This window comes from Aethalodelphis obliquidens, unplaced genomic scaffold (assembly GCF_003676395.1).
Source record: "Aethalodelphis obliquidens isolate GAN/ISIS:26980383/991018 unplaced genomic scaffold, ASM367639v1 scaffold20, whole genome shotgun sequence".
NCBI lineage: Eukaryota > Metazoa > Chordata > Mammalia > Artiodactyla > Delphinidae > Aethalodelphis > Aethalodelphis obliquidens.
Window position 1 is genome coordinate 6,395,855 of NW_020837964.1, and position 11,521 is coordinate 6,407,375.

General features: G+C 40.7%; 1 long non-coding RNA gene across 1 annotated transcript; it reads left to right on the forward strand.

Annotated features, from left to right (window-relative positions):
• Positions 1–2,100: 2,100 nt before the first annotated feature.
• LOC113627021 (uncharacterized) lies at positions 2,101–10,774 on the forward strand. The gene is made up of 3 exons (XR_003435396.1): positions 2,101–6,040; positions 6,892–6,931; positions 8,701–10,774. It is a non-coding gene; the product is annotated as an uncharacterized LOC113627021 (long non-coding RNA).
• The last annotated feature ends 747 nt before the right edge of the window (positions 10,775–11,521 follow it).

Here is an 11,521-nt window from a genome sequence, read left to right on the forward strand (position 1 = left end):
TCAGCCCAGTAGAATTTACCGCCAAGCAGACCATATCCTAATCTGAACCTTATTCCAAGTAGTAAATACAGAAGCCCATGGAATTAAGTGTGTAGATGTGTCTCTCCGTCTGGAGATATGTACCTAGGACATCTAAGAAATACTTATTTCATCTAATTATGTTCCCAGAAATTAAATGAGGTGCATTTCTCCTCTCTCTCTGAATCTCCTTAGATTCAGATTGCTCTGTGACCTCAGTTCTGAGTTATGAAAAGGTTGTGACTTTGAAGTTAATCTGACTCTAATTCATTGTGAAGGTGAGGACAGTGCACCTCCTGGCTCCCTACATCCTCGGGCAGAAGCTTGAAGTTTTTCACAGTGCTTCGCTGGCACCACAATCGTGGATTTGTGGAATCCCTCATGATATTCTGCACAGCCTTACTTCCAATAGCTGAACCCATTTCCCAATAGGAGAAGTGGAGCAGTGGGCTTGTGCCTCTGGAATTCACTGGTCTTAGCACATACCCCAACACCCAGGAGCAGTGGGTGTAATAGGATGGTGGAATGGTCTACTGAAGATTCGGTCATGGCCCTAGGTGGGGTGCAACACTCCATTTTACAAAATGTAATTTATGTTTTGAACCACTGACCTCTCAGATGGGACTGTTGCTCTCATCATGGTCAGAATGTATGGTCTGGAATCAACAGAGGCAGAGGGAGTGGCTCCTCTCACTGTTACACCCAATAACCCACTTAGGCATTTTGCTTCCTGTCCCTCAATTTTGACCTCCATTGTTTGGAGATCTGGGTTCCCAAGGAAGGTGTGCTCCCACCAGGGAGGACAACAGTGGTCCCATTAAGACTGAAATTGAAACAATCTGGTCATTTTACCAGTAAATCAGTGGGCAAAGAAGTTTACTCTCCTGGCTGGTGCATGTGATCTTGGGAACAAAGGGACATGTGTTTTGTTCCTACACAATGGGTGATGAAGAAGGATGTCAAACCCAGAGCATTCTCCAGGGCATCTTTCTTAGCACTTCCCTGTCCAATGACAAATTTTAATGAAAAACTACAACCTCAGAGGTGGGAACGATTTCAACCCTTTAGGTTATGAAGTCTTGGGTCACCCTAGCAGGTGTCAACCCTGAGCAGTTGAGATGCTGGCTGAGGAAAGAGGAAACGTGGAGTGTGTAGGGAAAGAATGAAGTTTATTAACTTGCGACCCTTACAGCCTTGCGACCAATTACAGGAACAAATTACGGAGCAGCTTCACATCTTTTTTTCCTTGGTGTGTGTGTGTACTAACTTCTTTCTCCTCCGTCCTCTTATTATTGTGTACATTTTTTTAAAGAGGGTTAACTTTGCTCCTAGCCTTGAGATAATAGAATATTCAGATGGGTCTATGACTAAAGTCCAGGTGTAACTGACAGGAGATAAGATGAATGTGTAACTGTTTCCCAGAAACGGATACAATGTCTGCTGGGATTTTGGAGAACGAGTGAGAACATCTTTTGTACAAAGGATGTTTGCAATTTGTTAGGTAGAAATGGAGTTTTTCTTCTGGGAAGTTTAATCACGTTCAGAAGTGTGCGTGTGCGTGCATGTGTTCACGCGCACGTGTATGCTGAATGGCCCAAGGGACAGACTTGCAAATATTAACCTGTTGTTTCTCAGATTCAAACACTCTTCTATACTCAGCTTTTGATGCTGGGCTGGCACTAGGCAAACCCCGTTTCTCATTCGCCAGCTGCCTCCTTACTAGGATCAGCCGATGGAGCCCAGAAGTAGACAGCAAAGCTAGAGGGGGAAGAAAGGGCTTGGCCCTTCCTGTCTGCTTCCTCTTTGCTTCCTCTTCCTTTGCCCACCCCCCACCCCCCCAAACAATACCTCTTCACCCCAGCAAAGGATGGCTTTCCAGTCACAGTTGTTGATAACACTTGGTGCCCCTCAGATGTCTGCCTGGTACCCTGGCCCACAGGGCCCCCCACTCAGCTCAGAGACACTGGTTTTACGTGAGCAGCAGCTTTTTTAAGTTGTTTTTTTTTTTTTTAATGTGGACCATTTTTGAAGCCTTTATTGAATTTATTACAGTGTTGCTTTTGTTTTATGTTTTGGTTTTTTGGCCTCGAGGCATGTGGGATCTCAGCTCCCCACTAGGGATCAAACCCGCACCCCCTGAACTGGAAGGCAGAGTCAACCACTGGACCGCCAGGCGAGACCCTGAGCAGCAACTTCTTGTCAGAGGTCTTGAATTTCAGCTCTCCAGGGCCCTCCAAGCTTCTAAAATTGAACAATTTCAGCCTCTTCCCTAAGAGTGGCAGCTTCCTGCATGATAACCTTAAGCGTTCTCTTTTTGCCTTTTTAGCTTTTTAGTACCCCATTAACAATTATTTATATTAGATTTCCCCTGTTAAAATAAGGATGGCTTTTATCTCCTGACTAGATTTTGACAGATACAGACTCATCCTACAGCAGTAATATCTGAAATCATGGGCTCCGTACGGCTTGAAACCCTGCTTTTTCTAATCTGCATTCAAGTTTACAACTATTAAAGTAAAGACGTTCAACCCTTTCCACTTCCTGGAAGTTATCTCGTGTAACCAGAAGTTAGCAGACCACTTTTTGGAGAACACTGCCCAGCACAGTAATGCCCATCGGCTTGGTTGCTGAGTCATTCATGTTCATCCCCTTAGTTGTCAAGCTACTTACTGTCCTCTAGGGCAGGAACTATATCTTACCTTTTTTTAATTTACTCCTGCACCTAGCAAGGGATATGGCTCATATTAAAGGCTTTGATAAATGTTTCTTAAGTGAATGGATTTGGGAACCAGTTGGCCTACAGAGCATGTTTAAACCACACAGCTATGGAAGTAATGACCAACCAAATGAGAAAAAACAAAGACTTTTTTCTGAGCTTGCCGTATAGCTAGGGAGTCAGCCACCATCACTTGTGCCTTAGCAGACTCAGGCAGGCAGACAGACAGTGGGAAAGCTTTACAGTGGGAAAAAGGGAAGGGTTAGGCGTGCCTTGATTGGAGGCTGTTGGCATGGGAAAGTTATAGGCAGCCAACTAGCAGCAGGGCATCCTAAGTCATTGGTTAGGGTCTTGTATTTTACTTTCTCTAGTTGGTCCCAAATTGGAAATAGGGAGAAAAATTAAGCAAGTTGTCAGTTATTAACCAAGTCCTGACCATTTGGGGCTGATTGTTACAAAGTTATTTTTTAGCTTCCTGGATTGTCCCTGGAGATAGCCATCTGACTTCCTGCCAAGTCTGGCTTGTAGCAGGCTGGCTTCCTGAGTTGTTTATTATAAAGGTTTGATTTCTTGGGCAGGTTGCTGCAGGTTATGAATCAAAATTCTGTTTTTATATGTGGTCTGGCCATTGTCCATTTGTGTATTCAGTCTCACAATGCTCAGGTTTATTTCTAATCGTACTATAAAATACAACCATTTGATCATGTCTCTGAGGAAGCCTGCACCCAATTTAAGAAGAGGATGCCACCAGTGGGATCAGGGATGTTTGTGGTCCAGCCATTAAGGGAGCTGTCTGTGCTGGAAGCAGACCCTTCAGTGGTTAATGCCACAGAGACAAAGCCACCAAATCAGGCGACTGAAACTTTTTGCCCTCCCAGATCTTGGGGAAGAAAACTGAATACCACTGGCTAATGGATACAAAATTCAATTTAAAAGATAATCATCATTTCACTCATATACAACCAGCCATTCGCTGACATTCAAGTTGGTTGACGAACTTTATCAAAGTGGGCTATTTGGGGAGGGAGAGAAGATATAGCTATAATAGTAATTGCAAGAAAATCTCCAGAGAACTTCCCATGTATAATGTCTTTTATGAAGATACCAGTGTCTCTACTTGCCTACCAAAACACTCTTACATTTTCCCAATCCTGGCTTCAGAGAACACATAGGTACCTTTTCATTTGAGTCCAAGGTGTATTGGCAGCTTCTTAAAAGAGAGTCTGTGGTCTGACTTCCCCTCTCCCTGTAGGCATAGCCTTCCATAAGCAGTTTACTAAAATTATTTGGTGTCTCTGTAAGTTTTTATAGAGCTATAAGCTTCTCACTACACGGTAAGTTCTAATTTTAATTTTAATCATTATGAAAGTCATTAATCCATAAATGGGCCCTGTTTAGCCCTCTTTGGACAAAGAAACTATTTACACAGAGAGGATACTACCTTCCAAGCCAGCAGCTCAATTTTATATCCTGGAGTTTCCCTCCAACATATTTAGCTTGTTTTCCATGTGGCCTGTGTTTTCTCTTGCCCCAGGAAAAAAGATGCAAAATCACACTGTGCTCTGTAAGGCGTATTTAATCTGGTTGCTATCCCTTGCTAATTTCTCTTCCATCCGCATTGTCTGGATGGGAGAAAAGCCTGTCTGCCCAAGAGTAGCAGGGGTAATCGTGTGTTGTTGCAAAATTGCAGCAGGATCAAACAAGACCATCAGGGAATGAAGATGACAACCTGACAAATATTGGCAGATTATGATTCCCGGCGACTTGTCTTCCTCCTCTCCCACTCATGGCAAGCTCTCACACCCACGTCCCCATCTCCGACCTCTGCTCTGATCATTGTTCCTGATGTCGCTTTACCACATATGACACCCACGCCAAGTGGATGGGTCCTTGAACCTTTGCTACTCCCACCTCAGATTCTCATTTAACCTCATTGGGATGGGAACAACTTAAAAATGGATAATAACAAGCGTGCTGTTTGAGCCATAGACCAGATTCTGGAGTCCATGGTAACAGAAAACATGAGCTACCTCAGGAGTACAAAGCAGAAACCCACACTTGATCATCAGAAACCCTAGCAGGTATTTAACCAAGAAGGGAGCTGGTAATGGAGGACCCAGATGTTACCTGGAGGAAAATGAAGCAAGGTAGAAGCAGTTACTCATACCACTGCAACAGGCATGCGAAGATTTGTCATTAAATGCCAGCCAAGTGCCGGGAATATTTCTGATATTATTCGACTGTTTGTTTGTTAAGCAAATGTTGAGTTCTGAGGCTCAGCCAGCCACTGACTTGTGGACTGGAGATATAATTTATTGCCTCCATTTTATCCATGAAGAAACTGAGGTACAAAGACATTCTGTAACTCACCTGATGTCACACAGCTTTTAAGTGATAGAGCAGTATATGAGCCCAGATTTACTGAACTCAAAGCCCACACTCTTTCTCTCGTGTCCCACTACAGGGGAAAGCAAAAGACTAGAATTGGGAAACAGGCATAAAACAACCTAGCCCCATAAGACCCTAATTGTTCCCAAACAGAATCTCGCAGAATTATATTGTACTACCTGGTATTTTTTTAATATTTCCTTTTTTCTAAATTTACTTTTTCCAGATGGTATGGGTTAAATTCACATTAATAATCTGTTTTCAACATAAACGATTAATTTCGTAAATAGGGTATTCTCTATATTAGTGATCCCGTATTAAGAAAGATTTCACATGTCAATCTATGGTAACAAAAAAATTGGAAAAGCAATTATTTGATGAGTGCTCACTTGGAGTATAACTGTGTCATCACATATTCATTTAGGTCATATTCTATGATATACTACCTAATTTCAAAGCAGGGATTATGCCTCACTGTTCTTTGGTTCCAAACCAAGTCCCTCATGTAGGGCTTTGTAAAGAAGTAGGTATTTAAAGATAATAGTGAATTGAATGGAAAAAAAAATTTTTTTTCTGTTTACGTAGCCTCACATAAATGTTTTTAGTGACTCTCTGTGAATTTATTTAATAAATATTGGCTCCTCAGAGATTTTGCATACTTCACTGTTTTGTGAGATAATTCTATCTGCAGGCATATATTCACAAATTCAAAGTCTTTAGTTGAAGTTTCAAGAGTAATGGAGTAGAATTTCAGTACCTTCCCCAGGAGGTTAGAATTATAAAATTCTTAGTTTGGGATTTACTTCTCCCTTCTGATTTATTCCAGGCACCAGATTCTACTCTCTCTGTCAAACAGAATATGCAAGGCATCTGAGGCTGATTCTTCCCAGAAATTAACTCCAGGGCCCACCCCATCTGGTAAGATCTGGCTGGGAAAATTCCCAGGTAGAAAGTTAAAAGCAACAAATGGCTTCTTCTGGCTGCCTATGGTAAAATCGGTAAATATGGTTTTAAAAAGCCAGAGAGATGAACTACAGAAGGAACTGTTTAGTTTTGTAGCAGAATTTAGAGGAAATGTGAGGGACAAGGGTGGTCTTTCTAGCAAGCAAAAGGTCCTCAAAGTAAGAAAATGCAAAGATCAAATCTGGAGTGTTGTCAATAAAATTTGGTCTTAGAATAATTTTCAGGTAAATCGTCAAAAGTCAAGGATGCAGCTGTAGACCATTTTCTGATTTTGAGATGTCAGATTTAAAGGTATGTCTCCTAGATCTTCTTTGTTATGTAAGAGAGATTCCAAGAATCTTAAGGGGGGCACTTTGTTATGCAGCAATACCTAATGAAAATACCAACTTTAAAACGTTTGCCAATCTTAACCTGTACAAGGCGTGGCACTTTGTTTCTTTCATCTGCATTTCCCCGGCTGCCAGTGAGTTCGGGAATATTTTTTTTAATTATTTATTATTTATTTATTTAGGCTGCTCCGGGTTTTAGTTGTGGCATGCAGGACCGTTAATTGAGGCATGCGGACTCTTAGTTGCGGCATGCATGCAGGATCTAGTTCCCTGACCAGGGGTCGAACCCGGGCCTCCTGCATTGGGAGTGCGGAGTCTTACCCACTGGACCACCAGGGAAGTCCCGGGAATCTTTTTTTTTTTTTTAAATTGAATTACGGTTGATTTACAACGTTGTGTTAGTTTCAGGTGTAGAGAAAAGTGATTCAATTATATATATTTTATATATTTCAATATATATATTCTTTTTCATTATAGGTTATTACAAGATATTGAATGTAGTTCCCTGTGCTATATGGTAGGTTCTTGTTGTTTATCTGTTTTATATATAGTAGTATGCATCTGCTAATCCCTAACTCCTAATTTATCCTTCCCCCCACCCCTTTCCCCTTTGGTAGCCATAAGTATTTTTCCTATGTCTGTGAGTCTATTTCTGTTTTGTAAATAAGTTCATTTGTATCGTTTTTTTAGATTCCACGTATAAGTGTTATCATATGTTATTTGTCTTTCTCTGTCTGACTTACTTCACTTAGTATGATAATCTCTAGGTCAGTGGTCCCAAACCTTTCTGGTACCAGGGACTGGCTGTGTGGAAGACAGTTTTTCCAGAGATGGGAGGGGGGATGGTTCAGGCAGTAATAGGAGCGATGGTTCAGGCAGTAATGCGAGTGATCGGAAACGATGGGGAGCAGATGAAGCGTCACTCGCTCGCCTGCGGCTCACCTCCTGCTGTGTGGCCCTGTTCCTAACAGGCCGTGGACCAATACCGGTCCTCAGCCCAGGGATTGGGGACCCCTGCTCTAGGTCCATCCATGTTGCTGCAAATGGCATTAGTTCATTCTTTTTTAACGGCTGGGTGGTATTCCATTGTATATAGGTACCATATCTTCTTTATCCATTCATTTGTCGACGGACATTTAGGTTGCTTCTCTATCTTGGCTATTGTAAATAGCGCTGCCATACATGCATTGGGGTGCATGTATCTTTTCAAATTAGAGTTTTCATGTTTTCTGGATATATGCCCAGGAGTGGGATTGCTGAATCATATGGTAATTCTATTTTTAGTTTTTTAAGGAACCTCCACACTGTTCCTAATAGTGGCTGTATCAATTTACATTCCCACCAACAGTGTGAGAGGGTTGGGAATCTTTTCTTGAATCCCTGTGAATACCTCCTACCACTGTAAATTGGATAATAAGGTTTGGAAAGGGAAAAAACATGTTTCTCCGAATTAGCCGGGAGAAATCAACTCTGTGGGATAAACTGCAGTGCAGATATTGCTGGAGAGAAATTTGAAGGGAAGCAAATAATCCCAGAATGTTAGGTTGCTGGCTGGCCAGTTATTACGCAGGATGGTAGTTATTGCACAAGCTTGTGGTAAGACTGTAGCTGATTTCAGAACTGTTCAACAGATTATGGCCTCTATGCCCTTGATTCTGGGAAAGCTGGCATCTGGATTCTTAGACATTACAATCCATATGGCCAAATGTAAAATTCTGAGGTGAATTCTATCCTCTGTAGCAAAAGTAGCAGAAGCCCTAGAGCTTCCAGCAGGAATCGAGTAGGAAACCACTGGGCCAGAAGGCTCGCTGGTGAAAGAAAGTGAGGCTGAAACACGTGTCCTCATGACGAGGCAGACAGCTGGGTGGCGGCAGAGGGTTTCAAAACACCCTCCAGCATCCATGGATTGGCAGTCAGTAATTTTCAAATCAGAAACTGTATGTTTCCAAGTGTTTATAGCTGGGAGCAGAAGAGCAAAACTAAGAAATGCCTCAAGTCTCCCTGAGCTTACTTCTCCCAGATGAAGAGATTACAAAAAAATGAGAAATAGATGCCAGTGATTCCAAAGGTGTGAGGAAGTAATAATTACGAAGCTAAGAAAAGCCGTCTCGTGAATGTGAATTATGCGTGTTGGAAGCTTATTGGCTTTAATACTTAAAAGTGTTAGAATTAGTACTGTCTTATTCCAAAAATTCTAATTCGTATTAAATCAACTCTGAATGTAAAAAATCGAATATAAATTCACTCTTCATTTCCTTGATGAGGAATAAATGCTTTCTTCCTTAGGAAGAAAATGAAGAGGTGGAGGAAGTATGGAAAGCTGTTTCTTCACTGAACTTCCCTGAGAAGGGGCCAAGGAAGAGATTGGCTTCAAGCTGAAGATTTTAAAAGTAACTCTGTTAAAAGGTCAGGTCATTTTATATGTCTCTTTTATTTTGACACTCTATCAACTGGTAAAGGGAATTTCTGTTTTTAGTCAACATTGAGGTATAATGTGTATGTGATAAGATGCAACCATTTTAAATCTATGGTTTGATGACTTTTGACAAAAGTATTCACCTGGGTAACCATCACCACAATGGAGATGTAGACTGCTTCCATCTACCCTAGAAATTCCCTCATTCCTCCCTGTGGTCAATTCCTGATCTCCTGTCTTAGGCAACCACTGATCTGTTTCTGCCACATTATGTTAGTTTTGCCTGTTCTAAAATTTCATATAAGTGGAATCTTATAGTACGTATTTTTTTGTACCCAGGTTCTTTTGCTCAGCATAATGTTTTGAGATTTATCCATGTTGTTTGCACGTTTCCTGCACTTCCAAAATAAACTGCTTGCACTTGAACCTTCATTTCAGGGTCTGCTTCTGGGGGAACCCAAATTGAGACAGCAACTCTGAGTCAGACTTTGGAACAATTGTTATTGACAATGTATGGGTAGATTGGCAGGCAGACAGATAGATGATAGATAGGTAGGTAGATAGATAGATAGATAGATAATACATAAAATCAAGAAAAGAATGATTGGAAAGGAGAAGGATCACAGACTTTTATCTAGAAAATTTGTATTGATTACATTCATATTTCTTACTGAATGTTTAAAGATGGCAAATTTCTTTCAAAGATTTTTATTGCGGAATTTCAAATCTATACAAAAAAGTAGACTGAATAGTATCGTAAGTTTCCATGTACCCATTTTCCAGCTTCAACAACTTACTTACAGCCATCTTGTTACATTTATACTTCCATCCACTTACCCCACTCTATATTATTTTGAATGAAATATCATGTCATACCATTTCATCTGAAAATATTTTAGTATATATGTCTAAAAGATAAGGGCTTTTAAAATAACTATTATCACATGTAAAGTAACATTTTCTTAATATCATAAAATATCCAATTCAACTATCTAACAAATGTCATATTTTTTTTTTTACGGTTTGCTTAATTCAAGATCCAAATAAGTTCTCCACATAATCACTCATTGATATTTCTCTCAAGTGTCTTTTAATCTATAGTTTCCCTACTCCATCTCACTCTTTTTCTTGCACTGCATTTATTAAATAATTACTTGATATATTTTAATTTACTAAGATTTGGCTAAAACTAATGCAAATTACATTTTTGCTTCCTTTGAGTCATGCAATTTATAACCCAGTATTAGTCCAGTTCTTTACCATGATTTCTTCTTTTCTGCAGACTAATGTTGGAAACTTTTATTTATATTTTGGAAGGCATTCTCAAAATGTAAATGCTTGGAGGCTGTGGAAACAGCCATATGTATATGAAAGTAAAATCAGGAGCTCTCAGAAGCTAGATAAGTAAAGAGAATGAGAAAGCCAGCAATAAATGCCAAATTACTTTTTAAATCTCGAAATCAATCATGTCACTTTCTCTACTTAAAACGTTTCTATGGTTTTCCACCACACTGGGAATAAACTCAAAACTCCTTACCCTGGCCCTGTGTGGTTCAGACCTGCCTTTGTAATCTCACCTTATTAGCTCTCAGTCTCTTATGACCATACAATCAGACGGCCTTCTCTCCAAACCTCTCTCCTCAGTAGGGTTTGTACACTTGCTTTGTCCTCTGTCTCGGTAGTGCTTGTTCCTGAGTGTAAACAAGTCTGCCCAAGATGGAGGACTAAACAGATGCAGACGACTACGCCCCAAGTTTAAAAACATATAGCCAAACCTCAAAACAAAAGACAAAATGTTCCCGTGGCCAGCAGGGGAACTTAGCCCCAGCAACAAGCAGAAATCAGAACCGTGTGGCCCGGGAATGCAAAGTGGTGCAGCCACTTCGGAAAACAATTCGGCAGTTTCTTACAAAACTAAAATACATTCTTACCATCTGATCCAGCAGTCACGCTCCTTGGTATTTACCCAAGGGTGTTGAAAATATGTCCACACAAAAACCTGCACACAGATGTTTACGGCAGCTTTATTCATGATTCCCCAAACTTGGCAGCAACCAAGATGTCCTTCAGTAGGTGAAGGGATAAATAAACTGGTCCATCCAGACAATGGAATGTTATTCAGTGCCAAGAAGAAATGAGCTATCAAGCCATGAAGAGATAGGGAGGAAACGTAAATGTACGTTACTGTGTGAAAGAAATCAATCTGAAAAGGCTACATACTGGATGATTCCAATTCTGTGACATTCTGGGAAAGGCAAAACTATGGAGACAGTCAAAAGATCAGTGATTGCCAGGGGAGGGAGGAAGGGCGGATGAATAGGCAGGGCACAGAGGATTTTTAGGGCCGTGAAACTATCTGTACGATACTACAGTGGTGGATACATGTCATTACACACTTATCCAAACCCGTAGAATGTATGACATCAGTAAAAACCTGAGGCAAATTCTGTACTTCGGGTGATTATGATGAGTCAATGTAGGTTCATCATTTGTAACAAATGTACCACTGTGGTGGGGGATATGGATAGTGGGGGAGGCTATGTATGTGTGGGGACAGTGGTTATATTACAAATCTCTGTACTCTCCCCTGAACTTTGCTATGAACCTAAAACTTCTTTCTAAAAAATTGTCTTAAAAAAAAGAAGAAGAAAACAGCTGTGTGACTCATGTGAGGCTGTCTATAAGATAAAT